The 24286-nt window shown below is 47.2% G+C and overlaps 1 long non-coding RNA gene across 1 annotated transcript in view; it reads left to right on the forward strand.

The window, feature by feature from the left end:
- Positions 1 to 19585, forward strand: part of LOC129025299 (uncharacterized) — a 33690-nt gene extending 14105 nt beyond the window's left edge. Inside the window, exons 2-3 of the long non-coding RNA XR_008497203.2 lie at positions 19158 to 19387; positions 19490 to 19585. This is a non-coding gene — a long non-coding RNA (uncharacterized LOC129025299). The remainder of the gene's footprint in view (positions 1 to 19157; positions 19388 to 19489) is intronic.
- Positions 19586 to 24286: the final 4701 nt, after the last annotated feature.

Below are 24286 nucleotides of genomic sequence, written 5' to 3' on the forward strand. Positions count from 1 at the left end.
TTTATGCTTAGGTTTGATGACGAAGTGGCTGGTCGTGGAGAAGTATGATTGCACAAAGAATGTATGATCCAATGGTAGTAAACTGGGGTGGGGAGAGGAACTTCGCAAGCCTGTTTATTCAGGTTCCTCTCTGCGTCCCTGTGTCTTCAGACATAAAGAAGTTCCTTTCTGTTGGCTATTGAAAGGGTACCTCTCACATGAGGGTCTTATGACCTGCTTCAGGGAAAAGTCAAAAAATTATTTTCCAGGTTTTATGGACTGCTTCAGGGGAAAAGGGTGGGAGAAGATCAGAAAGTCCTACCTGCTTTTGTGGTTTTCTCAAATGCCAAGGTGCCATATTTTGGAGTAGTGGGTCCTGAACCCCATCCCATAAAACAACAATTTATGATAGCCTCTCATAGTTCTGTGGATTGACTGGGCTCAGGTTGGTGGCTCTTGCTTGGGGTCTCTCACGCAGTTGCAGTCAGGAACTGGCCGGGGCTGGATTCCTCTGGAGATTCAACTGGGCTGGACATCCAAGATGGTGCCTGCACAGGCGCTGGCAGTTGACAACAGCTGTCATCTGGGAAGTCAGCTGTCTACCAGAGTGCCAACACCTGGACTTTCCATGTGACTTGGGCTGTGAAATTTGAATTTCAGATAAACAATTAATAATTTTTTTAGTATAAATTTGTCCTGGCTATGCACGGTGGCTCACACCAGCAATCACAGCACTGTAGGAGGCTGAGGTGGGTGGATTTCTTGAGCTCAGGAATTTGAGACCAGCCTGGGCAACAAGAGGAAACCTCATTTCTACAAAAAATACAAAAATTAGCTGGGTGTGGTGACACATACCTGGAGTCCCAGTCACTGGGGAGGCTGCGGTGGGAGGATTGCTTGAGCCCACAAGGTTGAAGCTGCAGTGAGCTGGGGCCGTATCACTGCACCCCATCCTGGGTGACAAAATGAGACCCTCTCTCAAAAAAAAAAAAAGAAAAAAGAAAAAAAAGTTTGTCCCCAATATTGCACAGGACATACTCATACTTAAAAAAAAAAATCATTGTTTATCTGCAATTCAAACTGGGGAACTGGGGACATATTTACACTTAAAAAATCTATAATGTATCTGAAATTCAAATTTAACTAAGAGTCTTGTATTTTTCTTTATCTGGTAACCCTACCTAGGAGACCATTTTTCTACCATTCTCAACTATTCGTGGTTTGCGTGGAGTCAGCCTTAACATCTGTATTCGTCTTCTCTTGCTATGTAACAAATTAACAGAAACAGTGGCCAGCTCACAGTTTCATGGGTCAGAAGTGGCTCAGCCGGATTCTCTGCTTAGAGTACATTAGGCTAAAATCCAGGTGTCAACAGGGCTGTGTTCCTTTCTGGAAAATCTGGGAAAGAATGCACTTCAAAACTCACTCAGGTTGTTGAGAGAATGCAGTTTCTCCTCACATTTTCCACGTGGACTCCTCCATCTTAAAGTCAACAAGGGCACTTGGAGTCATTCTTGTGCTTTTATTTTTTTATGATTTTTTCTTCTCTTTTCTCTTCTGCCACCAGCCAGAGAAAGTTCTCTGCTTTTAAGGGTTCGTGTGATTAGATTAGCCCACTCAGATAATCTCCCTTTTTAAAGATCAGCTGTGCTATATAACATAATACAACCATAGGAGTGAAATCTCATCACATTTACAGTTTCCAAGGAGTAAGGGGTGTCTTCGTTCTTTTGCATTGCCGTAAAGGGATTCCTGAAGCTGGGTAGTTTATAAAGAAAAGAGGTTGGTTTGGCTCACAGTTCTGCAGGCTGTACAAGAAGCATGGCTCCAACAGCTGCTTCTGATGAAGCCTCAGGCTGCTTCCACTCATGGCTGAAGATGAAGGGGAGCCAAGGTATGCCAAGACCATGCGACGAAAGAGGAAGCAAGGGGGGCGAGGTAGAGGTGCCAGGCTTTATTTAACAACCAGCTTTCGTGGGAACTCAGACAGCAAGAACTCACTCATTACAGTGAGGACAACACCAACACCAAGCCATTCATGAGGGATCCAGCCCCATGACCCAGACACCCCCCACCAGGCCCCACCTCCAGCACTGGGGGTCACATTTCCACATGAGATTTAGAGGGGCCAAATAAACTATATCTATATCCAAAATATATCCATATCCAAACTATAACATGGGACATGGGATCTTGGGGGCCATTCTTAGAAATTCTGCCTGCCATACCCCCAGACCTAGGGGTAGGCCCTGAGAGTCTCAAGCCGATGGATGCTTCTGATGTCCACCTGAAGCCAATGGTGACTGGTGTAGGGATTGGCATGTAATCCAATCAGAGCCAATGAGATGGAAGAACATGTTTGCCCAGGATTGAGGGAAAGAATGTTTTCTCTTCCACAGGATTGGGCGCTACCTGGATATAGGTCTGGAGGCACCACCATCTGAAGACCATGATGGGTGGGCTGGAAGCTAGCAGGGACAGCCACAGAGAGCTTGACAGGGAGCCTGCCCAAGGGAGCAAAGCCGAAAACTGGGTTGGTAATGTCATCACGGGGCTAACTCAGGCCACTCCAGGACCCTACTCTACCTGTTTACTTGTAATTCACGGGGGACAGAATGAGGGTGGAAAGGGTGTTGTACAATCTCCTTCATGCCTAAGAAGCTTTAGTAGGTTTTTCCTATCATCTGCACATCTGCAACTGAAACACTCATATATATATTTGTTTTATTATAAGTGTGTGAAGATCTTTATGCATTGGGCAAAATAGACACTTCTTTATGAGAATAGTTCCTCAAACTCACTCTTGCAACAAAATAAACCACTATCCATCAAGACACAGGAAAAAGGAATGCAGGGATTTAGGAATGCTATACCTGCTTCTCTTCAACTTCAGCAGCAAAAGTAGGAACGTTCTCAAGGTGCTTCTGACAATAATTATGTTGTCCTAAGCAATAGGATGTTGGAGAGTATGGGGGCCTGATGCACAGGTCTTCAAGTTCTCAAGGTGTTTCATCTTCTCAGTTCAGGCACAATGTTCTCGGTGAAACCATGCCAGGCACAGGAGCATCCCCTTCACCCGATTGGGCACACAGGGCCGACCAAAAACGGTGATTTCCACTAGGTTCCCAGAGTCCACTATGCCCACTGTCAGCAGGGCCTGGATCATCCACTCCATTTTTGGAATTATGGCTCCATCTGGGCCAAAGATCTCATCCGCCAGCCATGCCTCCAGGTAGAACACCAAAGGGTCTCTCAGTTCCTGCACCGGAAACCACCCGAAACATTCTTAACTGATACAAGAGTGATGTCACTAACCTGTGTGCAGCATTTCTGGCTCTTGGTAGACAATTTCAAACTTGGTAGACGATATCAAACAAGTGCCAGATGAGTCTCTCAGTTACAAAAATGCAGGTGTGAACCTGTGCTAGATTACTGGTAATCCAACAGCAGGAAAATTTCTCCCAAATAACTCCCAGAGAGCATCAGGTCTCCAACAGTTTTGTGAAGACTGATCCCCTAATTTTTCTAACCTCTTCAGGTGAGCAGCCAGGCTGACTCAAAGGTTAACAAGAGAAAAAGCAATGTGCTTGGCCTAACTCATTGTCACCTGCCCTTTCTGGAACTTTCTCATGTCTTTCAATTACCTGCCCATTCACTTTTCCAGGACTTTGTCAGGAAAAAAGTTCTTGTGGAACTTTAGCCTGGTGCTACAGCTCTGCCAGTACCTATGGGCATTGACAGCTCTAGGGGAGAGGTGTGTCTTTAAACAACATGAAACAGCAGGGACTCTTGGAGTCCTGAAACCTCATCTCTAAATAACTAGGTTCTCTATCTCCCCAAGATAGGAAGGACTTTGGTTAGTGGAATTCACTTTCATTGAGCAGCTAGTAGGTGTCAGAGACTACATGATAGTGATGACACAAACACACAAAATACTATATACACATAAGGCCGGGTGTGGTGGCTCTCACCTATAATCCTAGCACTTTGGGAGGCCAAGGCAGGAGGATCACTTGAGCCCAGGAGATAGAGACTAGCCTGGGCAATACAGGAAGACTCCGTCTTTACCAACAGTAAAAATTTAAAAATACTATATACACGTGCACATTTTGAATCCTACAGCATCTGAGTGAGGAAGGGGTATGTTTTCACTTCTTTTAAAGATGAGAAAATTGAGATTCAGATAGGTAACTTAACTTGCCCCAGGACCCAAAGCAAGTGGGGAAAAGAGGCAGGATTCACACAGGTGGCCACCTAACTTCAGGCAGTACACTTCAGTACCTGGCCCTGAGCTAGGCGAATGAAAACTGCCTGGGGCAAGAACCTCAAATTGTGTTTTGTTTTGTTTTGTTTTGGTTTGGTTTGGTTTGGTTTTTTTTGTGGGGGGGAGTCTCGCTCTGTCGTCCAGGCTGGAGTGCAGTGGCACAATCTCGGCTCACTGCAACCTCCATCTCCTGGGTTCAAGAGATTCTCCTGCCTCAACCTCCTGAGTAGCTGGGATTACAGACATGTGCCACCACACCCAGCTCATTTTTGTATTTTTAGTAGAGACGGAGTTTCACCATGTTGGCCAGGCTAGTCTCGAACCCCTGACCTCAGGTGATCTGCCTGCCTCAGCTTCCCAAAGTGGTAGGATCACAGGTGTGAGCCACCATGCCTGGCCAATTGTGTGGTTTTAATCCTTCCAATAATCCTGAAAAACTAGGTATCATTAACATTGGCCCCATTTTACAGATGAGGAAACTGCTTACAGAGTAGCTTTTTCAATGTCACAAAATGAGTACAGAGTTAGAGTTTGAGCCTAGGGCTTGTAGATGCGAGGAGAGAGGCTCAGAGCAGAACTGGGCAGAAACTTGGAGCCAGAGATCTGATAATACTCTGGTGTCATTCACTCACCCATTTATCAATTCACTCATCTGTGCATCCAGTTATTTATTGAGCACCCCTTGTGTGTTATGCTGTGAGAAAGGCTTATACCACTGAACTTTGCCCTCAAGAGATTTATAATCTATCAAGAGAGATGATTTTTTTTGTGCGTGCCCAAAAAGTACATTCTAGCAGGGGGTGTGGCAGGAGCAGAATCCAGAAACAGAGCAATGGCAGAGTTCATTGCAGGGAACCGAACCGACCCCACTTTCGGTATTTCAACAGAAAGCAATTTAATACAGAGAATTGAATGTTAACCACATCATTGAAAGCGCTGTGGAGAAGACACTTAGGCTGGCCCTCCAGGAATGACCCCCAGGACTGACCCTCCAGGGGAGCCACTCCCTCAGCCACAATCAGAAAACTGGGAATCAGAAGTTGCCAGTGGGACTAAGGAGTTCAAGAACATAGCCAGAGCCATAATCTAAGGATCAAAAAGCTGCTGGTATCCAGTTCGGGAAACTGGAGTGCAGAGCCTGGCTGCTGCCACCACGTCTCACCACCTACAAAGCTGGACATTGGACTACTACCACAGAAAATTCCACATCTCTACAACCTTGCTTGCATTCAAAAGGCCAGCCAAAGGTACAGAAATATGACCTCCACCTCACTTCCATCTCCTGAATCAGTCACAGCACACACCTCTGCTTGGTAGAAACTATTCTGCATCCTGAACCCTAGTTGCGAGGGAGTCTGGGGAAAGTGGTGTTTTAGCTTCTGCTCTTCAGGAAGGCACACAGATGGAGGTGGGAGCCAAGCACTGACAGTCGATAGTGGGCTGGTGAACCGCCCCCACCCCTCAAAAAGAAAAAAAACCCGATGTGTAGCAGTTGCCAATTTCAATGGTGTAAATACTCTCATGGTGGCTAATTTTAAGCTACCAATGTGATGTCACTGAACTGAGAGTTGGAAAGAGGTATGTAAAATTGGCTTTCACAATTCGGTACAAACCGGCTCCAGCACACCACCGCTAACAGATCATATCCAGTTTAAGTCTGAGGCAATGGGGAGAGGAGACGGAATGAGAGAAGGATTTAGGATGCTTTGTTTGTTCCAATTTAAGTGAAGTCGAATTTCCCACTCTTGTTCCACATTGCCCCGTTGACGGCTGCCTTACCACCTTACTCTGTGGGTTATGCTGGCTTCTTTCTCAGTGCTAAGAAACTGATCTGTGTGAGACCTGGCGCAGTGGCTCACGCCTGTAATCCCAGCACTTTGGGAGGCCGAGGTGGGTGGATCGCAAGGTAGGGAGATTGAGACCATCCTGGCTAACACTGTGAAACCGTGTCTTTACTAAAAATACAAAAAATGAGCCTGGGCGTGGTGGCACGCGCCTGTAGTCCCAGCTACTCGGGAGGCTGAGGCAGGAGAATTGCTTGAACCTGGGAGGCAGAGGCTGCAGTGAGCCAAGATCGCTCCACTCCACTCCAGCCTGGGTGACAGAGCGAGACTCTGTCTCCAAAAAAAAGAAAAACAAAGAAAAGAAAAAGAAACTGATCTGTGTAGGTTGCAGCCCTGACTGATGGAAGGAACACAGCCAGTGAAATTAGAGCTTCCCCACAGATGGGAGACCGACTCCAACGCTGCACTCCCAAGGTGCTGGCAGATTAAGTTTCATCATTCTCCATTTTCCCCCAAATGTTTGCAAGATGGCAACACCAGGGAAGTGGAGGACACCAAGTGACAAGAGCCAATAAAGAGGCCACTTGCTGATCAGTGTGAAGGAGAGAATCTTTCGGGCCCTTCCTTTTTTTGCAGGGGAGGGGAGTTTTGTTTATATTTAGTTAGAGAAAAATCCTCAAGCTCAACCACTGTGAATTATTGAACCAAAGATAAACTTCAAGAGGAGCCAGCCCCCTTCAAAAAGGAGCGTGAAAGACACTGGGAAAGAGAAAAAAAATGATAACAAAAAAATAAGGATCTCAATTTAAATTGGTTCTGTGCATACAGGGGAAAAAGGGGGTGGCTCTATTTTTTAACTAAAAAAAAAACAAACACTTGGTGGCTGGAGCAAGAGTTAACTCAGGACCAGATGGGACATGGCTGGGGCCTCCCAGCGGAGCTCGAGCTAAGAGATATGGCCTGGCCTCCTTAGAAAGTTCTAATTGGCTTAGGCCAACAGTAGTGTGGGAACACGAAGGGGTGGGGGGTGAGGGTGCCATATATAAAAAGTTACAGGACAGTTCATCTACCTCAAGTGTCTTACAAGAGCATACCTCTTGAATTTTAACGACTGGAGTTACGACTGGGCAATTAACCCCATGCACAGTCGCCCTCCACCCAAGACAGCCAGAGACAAAAGGCAGAGATGCTAACAGGCTCTCTGGGGTCAATAGAGTCAGGCTTTCACCCTCCTCCTGGGCAGAAGGAAACGGCTTTTCTTTTCATACCAGGGTCTCCAAAAAAGAAAGCACACACTCAAAAGAACTGCTGTATAACTTATTGTTTTATAAAAACCCATTCTCTTTCTTTCAAATGTACTGTAATTTTAAATGTTTAGAGAACAAGTGGTAAAAATCCTTTTAAAAATCTGAAAGACCTGAAGCAGGCTTTAAGCTGCTAGGAGCATTGGCTATTTACCCAATAATAATTAGCCATTCAAGGCAAAAATCACTTTTCTACCCAGGCCAGGAAACAGTGGGGGAATGAGTTACCGAATGAAGTTTAGAGCATAATTTCCTAGGAACTGCTGTCTCGAGTTTATGCAACATCTTGGAAATGAGTAGCATTTTGCTATTTGGCCCCCACTCCAATCCAGCCCCGTTCCTTTCTGACCAAGGCAGAAAAAAATACAGTGGGGACAGCCTGCACCTGAGAAAGCCCCTAGGTGCTGGGGACAGCTATTGCTCTTTGTAAAAAAAAAAGGGTGACAAAGGTGTGAGTGGATCACTAGGGTGGAATTAAGGATGCCCTAATTTCAAATAGAGTGGCTTCCGATGTCCAAGCTGCCAGGAAAGCAGTTGCAGAGACAGAAGGGATAGGAGCATGTATAATCCCAAAGCTTGAGAGAGAGAGAGAGAGAGAGAGAGATTTATTAAGTTAAGTTGTGACCCTAAAGCTCTCAAGTCATGTGGCACAAGATATGGGCTCTCTAGTCCCTTTTCAAAGGCTTACTTGAGCTTGTCTCTCTTGGTTATATACAGCCATAGACGGCTATGTGGGGTTTAGTTAAATAATTTATGTGATTGTTTTAATAGAAAGTTCACTCCTTATAGGAAAATCAATAATGGCTACATCGTGTCCTACTTTTGTGCAGGCGTGAGTTGAATCTATTCCCCTGGACCCCTGCTGCCCATGATGGATGTTCAGCTAGGAGGGTTGGCACTCCACGCTGGAGGACAAATACTGAGGAGAAATAGGCAGAGGAGAGAGACTTGTTCCCAGCCAGGAGCAAGTCTTGCGAAACTAAACCTTTTGAGCATTAGCCATATGACCATGCAGGACCAGCTCTGTGGGCAGGCCAATAGTGCAGTCACAGAGCTCCCATGCTCAGAAAGGTCTGGTACTTGGGGTTTCATGGCCTGTGGTGAGTCATTCTCTCTTTTGTAAGTGAAGTCCAGTGGGGCAATGGAGCATGATCTGGGAGCTTGGAGCCTTGGCTCATACAGGGTCCCACCTCTCGCACTTCCCAGCCTCCTTAGGATAGGTTTTTGGCAGCCTGCTCCCCATCCTCTGGTGTCCCCACCCAGCCCGGCCTCTGCCTCCCTTCCTACCCACCTAGCAACCACTGGGGCTCTCTTCCCCTGGGGGAGGATCAGGGTGGCACCCCAGAATTGGCATCCAGCAGGCCACTTGGCCTGGAGCAAGCCCTTCACCTGCTCCTATCCTAGCCATGAGGTTGCCATCCCTTAGGGGTCACCCCTCCCTTATGGGTGGGGGCAGCTTTCCTCTGGGAAGGGAAAATTGACTTTCCTGCCCCGAGCCATGACATCAAGGCCTGCAGGTCTGGCTGGAGAAAGGAGGGACCCGGCAAGTGGCAGGGTGAGTGTAGAATCTTGAGGCAGGACCCCCAGGCACTTTTGAGGGTCCTCACTTGCACCAGGAGTATCCCATACCCAAAGGAATATGACATTAGGTAGCAAGTACTGGTTAAGAGACAGAGAGACCACAGAAGAAAGGAAAATGTTTTATATTTTAGTACCTTTAATGGCACGTTTTCCCCCTACATTTTGAGCAGGGGTCCCTGAATTTTCATTTTGTACTGGGTCCCCCAAATTATATAGCTAGCCCCATCACCATATTTTACTCATATTTTGCTTCTGAGGACTAACCTGAACTCATCATTTGCATCACTTACACATCTCTCATTTGTATTAGGCCCCCTGGCCTGGGGAGTAAGTGTTGCCCAGCCTAAGCCCTGACTTAGGCTGAGCAACCCAAGCAGGTTACCTGCCCTGTGGTGAGCTGGTGAACAACTGACAAAACGTTCTCCAGGGTCTAATAGCTCTGACTGGTAGCATTTGCCCATTTCTGTGGTGTAAAGATTCCCACCACAGCTGACTTCAAGCCACTAATACCACATTGCTGAGATGCACACCATCTGCTCTGGTGTGCAGGTAGAAGCTGATTCCAACATGAAACATGGGCTCCAAATCTTCGAAGCATTAAACCAGGACCATAGGAACAGAGGGGGAACCTCAGAGGTTAGGAGACTTTGGTAGAGAGATAATAAGGCAAAAACATCTTCTCCTAGATGGAAGGCTTTCCATCTTGGCAAACCTTGATTCCACGTTGGTATCACCTTGGGAGCTTTAAAAACCCACATACCAGCCAGGTGCAGTGGCTCATACCTGTAATTCTAGCACTTTGGGAGGCCAACGCAGGAGGATTGCCTGAACTCACGAGTTCGAGACCAGCCTGGCCAATATGGTGAAACCCCGTCTCTGAAAAAAATACACAAATTAGCCAGACATGGTGGTGCACGCCTGTAGTCCCAGCTACTCAGGAGGCTGAGGTGGGAGGATCACTTGAGCCCGGGAGGTCAAGACTGCAGTAAGCTATATGATCATACCACTGCACTCCAGCCTGGATAACAGAGTGAGATTCTGTCTCAAAATAAATAAATAAGTAAATAAATAAAATAAAAATCTACATACCCAGACCAATTACATCAGCACCTCTAGGGTAGACCAGGCAGAAGTTGTTTTTTTCTTTTTTTAATCCCCAAATGATTCCAATGCGAAGACAGGTTGTAAACCAGAGTGGCTTGGTGGTTGTCTAACTTTGATGTGCATCAGAATCCTCCAGGAGTGGGGGGAGGCTTGTTAAAACACTCATTGCTAGGCTCCACCCCACAACTTCTGATTCTGAGGCCTGGGGTGGGGCCCGGGAATGGACATTTCTGACCAGTTCCCAGGTGATGCTGATGCTGCTCTTCCAGGCACTGCACTTGGAGAGCCACAGCTCCAGAAAAACCTGCCTGGCACCAACTGTCCTGATTAAGAAGGTGCCAGGTATAAAGCTTTTACTTAATTGGAGGCCCTAGGGTTGGAGTTTACATTAAAAGGCAAGTGAGCTGTGAGTGCCACCTGCTTAATTAAAAACGCATACAGGGAGAGGGAGGCCAGGTTGATCAGCCCTAGGTGGTCACCTTCAGGGACTTGCTGCTGGGCAGGGCAGTCTGAGAAGGGAACAGACCAAGGGGAGCCAGTCTGTCTCCCTCTCCAAGGACTGCCAGCTGCTTGGGCTTGGTCTAATCCTGTCCTAAATCATCTCGGCAGCCCATGCCTGGCCTCTGAACCCTTTTAGGAGGATCTTTCCTATGTTCATTTTTCTTCTAATTCACCCTCATCCACTTCTGCAGTGAAGCCTCTTTCTCTGACCAAAATAGCAGCCATGATTGGCAAACAAAATCTAGTTAATAATAATAATATTTTTTAAAAAACCCAACCACCTTGGTGTTTAGTTGGGTGCAGTGGCATGCACCTGTAATAGCAGCTACTTGGGAGGTTAAGGCAGGAGAATCGCTTGAGCCCAGGAGCTTGAGGCCAGCCTGGGCAATATAGTGAGACACCCATCTCAAAAAAAAATTCTTCAGTGTTGGGATTCCTGCTGCCTTGGAAGGCAAGTTTGGGAGAACTCTTGTTCATGGAGCAACTGTTTCACATACTGCTCTATCTAAGGCCTCATTCTTTACAGAATAAATCTTTTTTTTTTTTTTTTTTTTGGTACAGAGTCGCTCTCTGCCACCCAGGCTGGAGTACAGTGGCATGACCTCGGCTCATGCAGCCTCTGCCTCCGAGGCTCAAAAGATTCTCATGCCTCAGCCTCCCAAGTAGCTGGGATTACAGGTGAGCACCACCTTACCCAGCTAATTTTTATATTTTTAGTAGAGACGGGGTTTCACCACTTTGGCCAGGCTGGTCTCAAACTCCTGATCTCAAGTGATCTGCCCGCCTTGGCCTCCAAAAGTGCTGGGAATACAGGTGTGAGCCACTGGGCCCAGCCCTGAATAAATCTTTTTAAATGTAATTGAAACTAAAATTAAACATGTACAAATGTTCTAACCCAGGAATTCCTCTCCCAGGAATACCCAAGAGAAATGAGTTCATATGGCCACATGGAGACATGTACATAAACATTTGCAGCAACGTTATTCATAAGAGCCAAAAAAAAAAAAAAAAAAGGAAACAACACAAATTTCCATCACAGGTAGAATGGATAAGTAAATTGTGGTGTATTTATACAATGGAATACTACCTAGCAATGAGAAAAAAAAAAAAGAACTACTGATACACGCAACAATGTAGATGTACTCCACAGATATACTGACTGAAAAAAAGGCCAGGCATATATGAGTACGTATGTTCTGATTGAATTTACATGAAGTTCTAGAGCAGACAGAACCAATCAATGATGACAGAACTCAGCATCGTGGTTAAGGAGGCAGGAGGTAGTATTGACTCAGAAAGGGCAAGAGGGAACCTTCTAGATGGCTGGAAATGTTCTATGTTTTGATCTGGGGCTGATTGCATGAATCTAGACATATGTAAAATTTTATTGAGTTGTACACTTAAGACTAGTGCACTTTATGATATATAAGTTACACTTCAATTTTTAAAAAATATTTTAATATAATTGAAAACATCATTTTAGGCCATCTGGTCTCAGACAATCGTTTTTGATACCTGGGAACTGAGGTTTGAAAATGTTTGACAAGTTAGCAAAGATTTTTTTTTCTTCTTTTTGAATTGGACAAATAAATGGTTCTTGCCAACTAGTACCCCAAGAAATTGGCATGTGACCGCTACCACTGGTATGGATTGAACTTGTACCCTTGGCCAAGCCTTGGAACAAACCTTGTATGTGCATTCTCATCCTCACAACTCTGAAATGTAGGGACTATTATTATCCCTATTTTATGAACAAGGAAGCTGAGTTCGGAGAGGTTGAGTAACAACTGAGAAGGGAACTCAGCCCTGGTGTCACCCAGGCTGAGCTCTAACCATCCATCATGCTGAGGCTATAGCAGAAGATGTCCTGCGTGTTTTATGGAAACCAGTCCTTAAGAAGGGGTTGTAGGGGCGGAATGTGTGATACCTTTTCTCAGTCATCATAAATGTCACAGCCAACACTCCTATGACAAAAGACAGGTTAGCAAGAGAAAAGCATAACAAATCTATTTAATCAAAGTTTGTTTGTTTGTTTGTTTGTTTGTTTGTTTGTTTGTTTCAGATGGAGTCTCGCTCTGTCGCCCAGGCTGGAATGCAGTGGCATGATCTCAGCTCACTGCAAACTCCACCTTCCAGGTACAAGTGATTCTCCTGCCTCAGCCTCCCAAGTAACTGGAATTACAGGTGTGCACCACCACGCTTGGCTAATTTTTGTATTTTTAGTAAAGATGGGTTTTCACCATGTTAGCCAGGCTGGCCTCAAACTCCTGACCTCAGGTGATCCTCCTGCCTCAGCCACCCAAAGTGCTGGGATTACAGGCCTGAGCCACCCCGCCCAGCCAAAACTGTCTATTTTTATGCTTACATTCCATGAAGAATGGGCAGCCTTGTAGAAATGTGACCAGACAAAAGGGTATGATCTCATGGTAATAGACTTGAGGAGGAATCCCAGCAAGCCCTGTCCAGATTCTTGGCCTGTCTGTATAGCATTCCTTCCTTTCAGGTATGAGGCAGGACCCCTCTGAAATGAGGGTCTTCAAGAGAGAAGGGAAAAGGGAGAGAGTGACCTTTCTAGATTGTATGGCTTGCTTTGGGAGAGAAGGGTTCTAGTTTCCACGACTCGCCTTTGGGAAGAGGAATTTTGGTTTCTATGACTTCCTTTGTAAGGGAAAAAGAAGTCAGAGACAGGAGAGTAGGAAAGGTTCAGAGAGACTTTGCTTCTGAGGCCCTCCAGTCTCTTTTGGTTTAAAGCACTCAGCATGCCAAAGTGCCATACTTTGGGGTATTGTGTTCCGAGCCCAATAGGGTTGTAATTGTTTTTGCACTGTGGCCCCTTTGGAGCCTTCTCAGAATAATACTTTAAGTGCATACGATAAAATACCATGGAATTGCAAAGCAAACCAATTATATTGAAATAAGCATGAAAATATTTGGTGATGTAGTCATATACGTACTTATTTAATGCATTAAATAACTAGGTAAAATAACTGCTGTAATTTCAAAACAATGATGAGTGTAATTGGTATTTGAGATACCTGCAGTAACTGTAATATAATATGGAAATATCTGTGATTTCTGTTGGCGACAAAGTCACAGCTCCTGCCAATATCACTGTGGTTTGTTTCCTACATCTATTAAAGGATTTCAGTGAGAGGTTAGCGAAAATGAAGATGTAATTTTTCTTCCCATCCAAGTTCATGGACCTCCTGCCGTCTATCAATTTAGTAATCCTGCCTTCCAGGAAGCAGCCAGAGGTCGTGGAAGGAGACGGGGCAGCTGGGCTGAGTTCGGCTGCTTTTTGGGGCTGGCTCTAGCAGGAGCTCACTGGGTGGCCTTCCAGAGCTCACTTCCTCTCTCTGGCTTTGGTCTCCTCCTCTGTAAAAGGAGGTCCGAAATAAGCACTCTTCACAGTACCCGGCTGTGCACTTGTCCCCAGAAGTTTCTCTACCGGCTCCAAGGCTGTCTTCAGCCAATCAACAAATGTTTCTTATGGTTCACCGTGTGCAGGGAACTTGGAAACCCCTGACGGGAATCCCCGTGCTTCCCAAATGCAGAGGGGCCTCCCCTCCCAAATGTGAAGGCCAGCAAAAACCCCAAGAGAAACTACTAGGAATATCTTCTATCTCTCAACTCCCTTCATTCTGGAGCCAGGGCATTTGCACTTTGAAATTCTTTCTCATTGATTCTGTACCCAATGGAACCCGGGTTAAGTAAGAGGAGGGAGTATATAATCCAAGTTGAGTGAAGGCAGTAAACACCAGAGAAGATAAATAACAATGCGAGGGGCAGAGAATGGGCCCTGGAAGGAGTGATTAATTACCAAACACCCGGTTCCGAAAACAAGCGGGCTGCAGCAAGAGGGAGAGATCCGAGGAGTCAGGCCCCGTGTCCAGAAGGCTTTTTGCAAATGAAAGCGCTGGTGACAAGCCCTGAAAGCCGGCAAGGCATGAGCTGGCCAAGGGGAGGGTACCAGATGGCAAAGGTCAGTAGATCAGGTTCCAGGGCACATCTCTCAACCAGCACCACCGCAGGCCTCAGACCTGGCTGCACAACGGAATCACCAGGTGGTGGTTGTTGTTGTTGTTGTTGTTGTTGTTGTTGTTTTCAAACGGAGTTTCGCTCTGTTGCCCAGGCTGGAGTGCAATGGCTCAATCTGGGCTCACTGCAACCTCCACCTCCCGGGTTCAAGTGATTCTCTCGCCTCAGCCTCCTGAGTAGCTGGGATTACAGGCGCCCGCCACCAAACCTAGCTAATTTTTGTGTTTTTAGTAGAGATGGGTTTCACCATATTGGCCAGGATGGTCTCGAACTCCTGACCTCAAGTCATCCACCCGCCTCAGCCTCCCAAAGTGCTGGGATTTAAGGCATGAGCCACCATGCCCAGCCTGTTGTTGTGGTTTTTGAAGCTAGCAATGCCTGGGTTCCATCCTCAGAGATTTGGATTCAATTTAAGTGAGTGGGAGCCCAGGTATGAAGGATTTTTTAAAAGCTCCCAGAGGATTCTAAAGCTGAGCTAGGACTACAGACCACTGCAGGCGGTAAAGTCCCCAAAGCAGCCAGCCGGGAAAACAACTTTTCTTTTCCACCCTGCAGGCTGTGGGCAGGGCACTCCCTGGGCAAGGTGGCTGTCAAAGGCAGAAACCTGCAGGGGAGCCCTGGGGTCAAAAAGGGGAGGGCTAGGGGAGATGAGAAGCTGGATCTGTGGACTCTCTGAAGTAAGAATGCCCTTCCCCGCCCTCGCTGGCGTTGGCCAGTGTAGACACCTGCTGCTGCGTCTTTTTCCCTTTCACTCCACAAAAACATATATAAAACATCTGCGAGGGCCAGAGCATCTGGTCCCAGGGCTGTGGCAGATATAAAAGGGTCTGCATAGTCTAGCCTCACCTGCCAGTATGCAGGAGCAAAATGCCACAAAGGCATTACTCCACCCCTCAGTTGCGCCGCTGGTCAAAGGTTCCCATACTTGAAATCCCAGAGAGGCCCCCCAGGTGCCCAACCTTGAGCCCTCCAACCATGCACTGGTGATTGGGGGAGGCCTCCTGAGACCTCTGTTTATGGAGTACTCAGAGCCTTCAGGGTGGCAAGGCCTTGGTCAGAGACAGCATGAGTTTCAGGGCTGGGGCACGTGAGGAGAATCATTGCTTTTCCTGCTCTGTCTCCACTTTATTATCAAGGTACGATTCCAGCATTTGCCCCAAGCCCCACGCATTCACGTTTTCAACAAATATTGAGGTTCCACTGAGTGCCGGGCACTGAACTAAAAGCATGACAAGAAACAAAATGACTTTTGGCAGGGCACAGTGGTTCATGCCTGTAATCCCAGCACTTTGGGAGGCTGAGGCAGGCGGATCACTTGAGGTCAGGAGTTCTAGACCAGCCTGGCCAACATGGTGAAACCCAGTCTCTACTAAAAATACAAAAATTAGCCGGGCGTGGTGGCATGCGCCTGTAGTCCCAGCTGCTCAGGAGGCTGAGGCAGGAGAATCACTTGAACCCAGGAGATGGGAGGTTGCAGTGAGCCGAGATCACGCCACTGCACTCCAGCATGGGTGAAAGGGCGAATCAAAAAAAAAAAAACAAACAAACAAAAGAAAGAAAGAAACTAACAAACAAACAAAACAGATTTAAAAATCCCTGCCCTCGTGGCAGCTGCCATTCTGGTGGGAGAAAAAAAGCCAGAAGCAAGATAACCAAGTAAACTATATAGCATGTCAGATGGTAATGAGTGCCAAGGTGTATAAGTAAACAGGAGTGGAGGATAGGGAGTATATAGTTGGGGAAAGGCAGAGAAAAGGAAGTCCTCCCCAGAAGCTGACATCTGCATAAAGACCTGAAGGGAGGAACTGAAGGCATTACCTGCGAGGAGGAGCTTTCTAGGCAGAGGGAGGAGCATTCCAGGCAGGGGAGGAACAAGTGCAAAGGCCCTGAGGCAGGAGCAGGCAGAGGCAGGCCTGCCAAGTTCCAGGCAGTGTGGCTGGAGGGGAGGGAGCAAGGAGGAGGGAATAGAGGGTGAAGTCAGACAGGCGATGGGAACTAAGTCGTGTAGGCCTTACAGGACACTGTGTTTCAGTCAGTGCTGCTTTTACTCTGAATGAGCTGGGAAATTTCAAGGGTTTTGAGCTGAGGAATGATAACATGACAGGGGCACAGTGGCTTCACTGAAACTCAACTTCAGGGGGCAGAAGTGAAGCAGAGAGGCCAGAAAGAAGTCATTAGCAGAGAGAGCTGGTGGCAGGTACCCATGAAAAAAGCCTGGGAGTGGGATTTTTGGTTTTGCTTTGTTTTGTTTTGTACAAAAATAGTGACAGGGTCTCACTATGTTGCCGAGGCTGGTCTGAAACTCCTGGGCTCGAGGGATCCTCTTGTCTCAGCCTCCCAAAGTGCTAGGATTACAGGCGTGAGCCAACAACCCCAGCCTAGGAGTGTTTTGACGGTAAGACCAACAGGCATTACTAACAACTAGATGTCGATTATGAAAGAGGGGAGAGGCCAGGCGCAGTGGTTCATGCCTGTAATCCCAGCATTTTGGGAGGCCGAGGTGGGCAGATAGCTTGATCTCAGGAGTTCAATACCAGCCTGGGCAACATGGTGAAACCTCAGGATATGGTTTGGCTGTGTCCCCACCTAAATCTCATCTTGAGCTGTAGTTCCTATAATCCCCACATGCTGTGGGAGGGACCAGGTAGAGATCACTGAATCATGGGGGCAGTTACCTCCATGCTGTTCTCCTGATAGAGAGTTAGTTCTCACAAGATCTGATGGTTTTATAAAGGGCTTCCCCCTTCGCTGGGCACTTATTCTCTCCCCTGCCACTCTGTGAAGAGGTGCTTTCTGCCATGATTGTAAGTTTCCTGAGGCCTCCCCAGCCACGCAGAACTGTGAGTCAATTAAACCTCTTTCCTTTGTCAATTACCCAGTCTCGGGTATTTCTTCAGAGCAGTGTGAGAACGGACTAATACACCCTGTCTCCACCAAAAAATACAAAATTTAGCTGGGCGTGGTGGCGCACTCCTGTAGTCCCAGCTACTTGGGGGGCTGAGGAGGGAGGATCACTTGAGCCCAGGAGGTCGAGACTGCAGTGACCCATGAACGTGCCACTGCACTCCAGCCTGGGTGACAGCGCAAGACCCTGTCTCAAAAAAAAAGAAGAAAAGAAAAAGAAAGAGGGGAGAGTGATGGGGGATTTCGAGGGCAAGGGTTTGGGCCTTCAAATCAGGAGGAAGAAGTAGCTGCATACTGAGATGGAGAGGGGGCTATGGATTGGAGAGATGCTACAGGGAGGGAGACGGTGGGAAACATTTGAGGAACTTCTCCAGCATTTGGTATGGGAGATGTGAAGGAAGTTGAACAGGCAGTTGGGCAGTTTTACATGTACTGTTTCTGAGCCTCCAACCCTAAATGCTACCCCCCTATCCTGCGTGGGGCAACAGCCGGCCCATGCCACTCCATCCTCTGGAGCCTTTATCCTCTCCCTCCACCAAAGAGAAACAAAGTCACCAAGCTTGCCAGCTCCTGGAAATGCTGGAGACCCTTGTCACCTGAGGTCAACCCACATGGGGAAAGCCCACTTATAGTGAACCAATTGAAATAGAGACCAAAGTTTCCAAGTAAATACAGGGGAAAAAAATTGAACTGGGACTTAATCTCAAAAATGACACTTGAATCATAAAAATAAGTTATTTTTGGTCTCATTTATATGTGGAATCTAAAAAAGTCGAACTGATAGAAACAGAGTGGGCCAGACACAGTGGCTCACGCCTATAATCCCAGCACTCTGGGTGGCCAGGATGGGCAGATCACCTGAGGTCAAAAGTTTGAGACCTGCCTGGCCAACATGGTGAAACCCCATCTCTCCCATCTCTACTAAAAAAAAAAAAAAAAAAAAAAAAATTAGCTGGGCCTGGTGGTGGGTGCCTGTAATCCTAGCTACTTGGGAGGCTGAGGCAAGAGAATTGCTTGAACCCAGGAGGCAGAGGTTGCAGTGAGCCAAGATTGCACCACTGCACTCCAGCCTCAGCAACAGAGCAAGACTCCATCTCAAAAAGAAACAGAGTAGAATGGTGGCTGCCAAGGGCTGGGGCATGGGGTAAATGGGATGTTGGTCAAAGGGTACAGTTTCAGTTATGAAGGATGAATAAGTTCTGGAGATCTAATATACAGAATGATGACTGTAGTTAATAATACTGTACTGTATACATTTGCTAAGAGAATAAATATCAAGTGTTCTCACCACACACAAAATGGTAACTATGTGAGGTGATGGATATGTCAATTAGCTTGATTGTCCTAATTATTTCACAATGTATACATACATCAAACATTGTATAGCTCAAATATATACAATTTTTGTGTTGAACTATACTTCAATGAAGCTGGGGAAAAAATAAGTCATTTCATATTTAAGAAAATGGAGTTTCTAAGTGCAACTGTGCACCACTCTTAGCAGTAACAAAGTGCTGACAAGTTTGGTTGGGAGTTCAAAGCTTTTCTTTTCCCCGACCAAATCATCTAGAGACACAACAGCCTCCAATTCACCCTTGACTTTCACACACCATCATAAAGAGGGTCATTTTGGCAAAAAGGTTCAAGGCCTTCATCAGCTATCCCAAGGGTCTCTCTTGATTCTTTGTTCTTCAAAAGGTCCACTTTTGGAAACTCCCATCATGCCTCCTGCCTATGGATGGTCTCTTTGGCTGAGAACCGAGCTAACTCACTCAAGATCCCAATTAGTGACTCCTCATGAGATGGAAGTAATTCTCCGGCATCATCCTCATTTGACTTCAGAAAATCCAGCAGTTCTGGACTTCACAGTTGCACCGCACGGTATTGGGCTGTGGTCTGCTTCCTGGCAACCGAAGGGCAGGACATAGGTAGCTGATAAGGAAGGAGGGAAGGATGTCTGTGTGGGGGCAAATTTCATGCAAAATTCATTACTGAATATTTCTGTAATATGACAATTTCTGCTTTCCTAGCCAACCATACAACTGCAGAGATCCACAGAGCTACCTGTACATAGCCAAGGGCATTCTAAAATCCCCAAACTTGAATCCTACTTCCGACTCTGCTAGGACACCGCAGGAATTACCATCTAAGAAGGAAAAAGATGCACAGAAGTTTCCCATTCGACAGCTACGAGTCTACAACCCCATAGTCTTTCTAAACCACAGGCTGCATTTTCCATTTTGTTTTGCTGTGTTTTCCTTCATGCGCCTAACTCCGGAGGCAGAGTTCTGCCCCTACAAAGCCACATTCATGTCATCATTCCAAAACTCACAACTCCTGAAAACTTTGAGGAATGTTATTAGGCCCTGTAGGCCAGAAGGGCCGTTTCCAGGGTAACAGCAACTCCACACTAAGAAAGAAAGGCATTTCCCTTCCTATGCTCCTCTCGGAGTTCAGGCCACTGCAGAGAAACCCATGCCCCGAGCCTGAGGGACACTTCCTGTGGCCCTTATGCAACCAGCCCAGCACCCACCCCAAGGACACACAGCCAGCCCCTGTGCACTGGAAGGCCACACTTCCTGCCTTCGATATCTCATGTTGATCTCCTGCCATAAATCTACCCATGCCTGTCCGTCAGCACGTCCCAATCTGTGGTCTGGAAAAGTCAGCATAGATGTGAGAGGAACTCCTGCACAGGCGTTTGTTTTTCCAGCCGCCTGGCTTTTGTTTTGAGCAAGGTGGAAATGAAAACTGTCTCTAAGGGAGAGAACGCTCCTCCCAGGTGCTTGAGTGACTCCGGGCCCAGAGAACTTAACCGTGCCCCTTTCACCTTGGCCTGGGTCCTTCTTGACTGAATAAGACACATTTCCGCCATCTAATAAGGAAACTTGGAAATGAGGAAGGAGGCCCGCAGGGGATATCTGGGATGCCCTGTCCATGTAAGGCTTTCTCCCCAGTGTTCGTCAGCTTTCCTGATTGCCTAATCCAGACAGGCTCCGGCAGGGACCCCTGAAGGCGAACCACATTGAGCTGGGTGAGAGATCCCCCTGTGAAACTCAAGACATATCGAGTTCAAGAACAGGGCTCAAAAGCTCGTGGGGCTAAGGCAGGTCATGGCCACAGGGTCTCTCTACTAGATCCCCCTCCCCCATCTCTGTGCGCCCCACCACTCCTGCACCCATCCACATACAAATAAGCCTTGCATTTACTTGCAAGTTTCTTGAGACATGGCTGAAAAAAAAAAAAAAAAAAAGCTGTTTTTGCCAATGAATGACACTGATCTTCCCTGATTCATAATGGAGTGAAACCTTTGAATTCCTCCTGGGGACAGAAGGAGAGTAACTAACAGGAAGCCCTTGGGATTGTGAGACTTACCGTTGAGAATGGAAGAGCACGGTGGAGAAAAAAATGAACACTTGTAACAAAATCAGCGGCAAGTGCAAGGCTGGGCAGTGCTATTGAAGCTCAGTAGCAATTCAGGGAAGGGAACTACCAGGGTAGGCTGACTTGAGGCAGACAGGGTGTTCTTGGGGGTGGCGCGAGGTGGGGAAGTGCTGAGGCTAAAGGTACGTCTTTTTTTTTTTTTTTTTTTTAAGAGTCAGGGTCTCATTCTATTAACATCACCCAGGCTGGACTGCAGTGGCACGATCATAGCTCACTGCCACCTCAAACTTCTGGGCTCAAGAAATCCTTCTGCCACAGCCTCCCTAGTAGCTGGAACTACAGGCACATACTACCATGCCCAGCTAATTTTTAAAATTTCTTGTAGAGACTGGGTCTCACCATGTTATCTACCCAGGCTGGTCTCCTGGCCTCAAGCAATCTCCCCGCCTTAGCCTCCCAAGTCCCTGGGATTACAGCCATGAGCCACCGTGCCTGGCTAAAGCTAAGTCTTACAGATTTCCATAGGAGAGGACCAGGCAGGGGGTGGCAGGGCTAAAGCACAGAAGTGGGAATGGCCCTGACATATGCAGGCAGAGAGAACAATCCACAGAAAAACAGGATTTGCTTATATTTCATTTAGAGGATTTTCTAATACAGATTCAAGTCATTCAACATTTACTGGTACCTACTATGAGGTACCTGCTATGGGCCAGGCACCATGTTGGGACCTACAGGGGATCTGGGGCTAGTCCAGCAGGACGAAGGAACAGAACAAACAAAGTGACATGTCTGCATTTGGGTTCCTCAGTAGCCGACCCTGAGACAAGTGTTTAAGTAAAAGTGGTATATCTGGAAGGAGGCAGGGAAAGGAAGGTAGCCAATGAGCAGGTTACTGCTGTGGGCAACTGGGGCACAGTCCCACTGGGGATCTGAGAGCTGGCACAGAACAATTACTTGGGAATATTCCATCCATGTAGTGAGGGAGCTGGGGTATTTATCCACCAGCTCCCATCAGTCATTGGTTGAGGGCTGCTCCCAGGGAGCATTAATCCGCTGGCACCTTCTGCTTGACAGAGAAGGCTCAAGTGGTCAGAGACAAGCTCCAGGCACAGGGATACAGGTGCTGGCAGCTGTGTGCACAGAAATGGTAAGCACAAGGTGACATGGGCGAGGCATCAATAGTGTCTACTGCACATGTGACTGAAGGGGAACAAAGAGGATATGGACCTGTGGCCTCCATAAAGACACCAGGACAAAGTTTCCAAAACACTCGTCGGAAGATCCTTGGGGTTCAAAATGCTGAGAGCCGGGGCTGGGGAAGTAGTACATAATTTCAAATAAAAGGAACGTTGTGAACAAAGACAGCTGAGCAAGGGTCATGTCTGGGAGCTGAAAAGTGTGATTTGGCTAAAGTATAGTGACAAGGAAGGTCAGAGGCAGGGACCTGAGCCACACTGTGGAGAACTCGAATGCCAGGCAACAGCTTTAATCTTCATTCCACAGGCAATGAGGAGCCATTGATGGTGGTTGAGCAGGGGTGGCATGGAGTAGTGTTGTAGGAACACTAACCTAGCCGAAAAGCAAGAGGATAACTTGGAGGTAGGGAGACTAGGTTAAAAAAAAAAAAATTCCCCAAATGAATGTTAGCCACAGTGGAGGTTATTTCAGAAGGGAGAGAGATGAAAGGGGCTTCCTGCGGCTCTGGCCCCAAGAGAAAGGCCCCTGAAAAGAATTGCGTGGGAGCTGCTAAAAGGGGGACCAGCCCCTCGGATGCCTGGCCAGATTGTTCCTTCTAGCAAAGATGTGGGCCCACTCATTTCTCTCCTATTTTCTTTCCTCCAAAAATGCTTTTGGCCTCTGGTTTCCGAAAGCTTTGCTCAGTGAGTTTAAACAGCATCTCACAGCATGGCCGAGCAATAACAAATGGCGCCTGGTGGCTCGCCTGCTGGTGGCTTAAAAAACAATTGATGACTTTTAATCAGCTGAATGAGCATGGGACAAATGACAGCATGGCCTGAATGCAGCCCAGACGTCATCGGCTGACATCAGTGGGGAGGAGGGAGGTGCTCTTCTGGTGAGCTTGGGAACAAACAGGAGCAGGGGCTGGCGCTTGAGGCTCCAGGAGGCAGCTCTGCTCTCACCCCAAAGCAGTTGCCTTCTTCTCTCCCTTCTGGGGAGACCGGGTGGGCCAAGGGCTGGGGCACTGGAAGACTGGGGCTCAGGGTCTCCAGATGTCACTTGGTAACTGTAGGCATCAGTTCCCCTCCAGACCTCAGTTTCCCCCTCTGATAAATGGAGGAGATGAAGGCAAGTTTGTGTCTTCTGTTAGGCTGCCCCATATGTGGGATAGCTTTAGACTGAATCTCTAAAGCACTCAAGTGAAGGTCTGTTTATATATCCTGCTCCTATCAAAACTATCAAAACCATCAACTCTCCCACTGTGCGGCCACTTTCCCCCACCTCCCCCTATCCACACACCAAATGGATACTCACCAAGCATTCTTTTTTTTTTTTTTTTTTTTTTTTTTTTGAGACGGACTCTTGCTCTGTTGCCCAGGCTGGAGTGCAGCAGCGTGATCTCACTGCAACCTCCGCCTCCCAGGTTCAAGTGATTCTCCTGCCTCAGCCTCCTGAGTAGCTGGGATTACAGGTGCGTGCCACCACACCCAGCTAATTTTTGTATTTTTCATAGAGATGGGGTTTTGCCATGTTGGCCAGGTTGGTCTCCAACTCCTAAGCCCAAGTGATCCACCCGCCTCAGCCTCCCAAAGTCCTGGGATTACAGGTGTGAGCCACTGCACCCGGCCTCACCAAGCATCTCTGACAAAGGAGTGCAAATTTGAGCAAAGGAAGCAAAAATGGCAGGAATGAAAATAAAGGTATCTGTTGAGTGCTTACTACATGCCTGGCCCCGTGCTAAGTGTTTATAGGCATTATCTCATTATCCCCATCTCACATAAGGTGAGATGGGGAGGAAACAGGCTCGGAAGGGTAAAGGAATCTGCCCATAGTTCTACCACTAGTAAGTGAGAGACACAAACACATGCCTACCTGCTTCCAAAGCGCTTGCCCTTCCTCACTTTTCCAGCCCAAACTGGGGCACAGGAGCAACTTAAGAAAGTAAGCTGGGGGAAAACTTGACCTGATGCAGGAACATATAAATTATATTAAGAAATGCCATAGGTCACACCTCAGTCACAATCACAGGAACGCAAGACCTTTATGCCATGAATCTTCCCTGACCACCAAAATTTAGGAATTAAGAATCTGCTTCTCAGGATGATTTTTTTTTTTAATCCTGTGCTTGGTCCACAGGAATGGACACTCCCTCCTGGCCAGCTTGCCCACCCTCCAGGCCACAGTTTGCACACTGTTTGTCTCCCCGAGAAGAGCTAGCCCTCCCTCCCTGGCTTATGCCGGGTTTTGTGTGAGATGGACCCTGA

This window comes from Pongo pygmaeus, chromosome X (assembly GCF_028885625.2).
Source record: "Pongo pygmaeus isolate AG05252 chromosome X, NHGRI_mPonPyg2-v2.0_pri, whole genome shotgun sequence".
Classification (NCBI taxonomy): domain Eukaryota; kingdom Metazoa; phylum Chordata; class Mammalia; order Primates; family Hominidae; genus Pongo; species Pongo pygmaeus.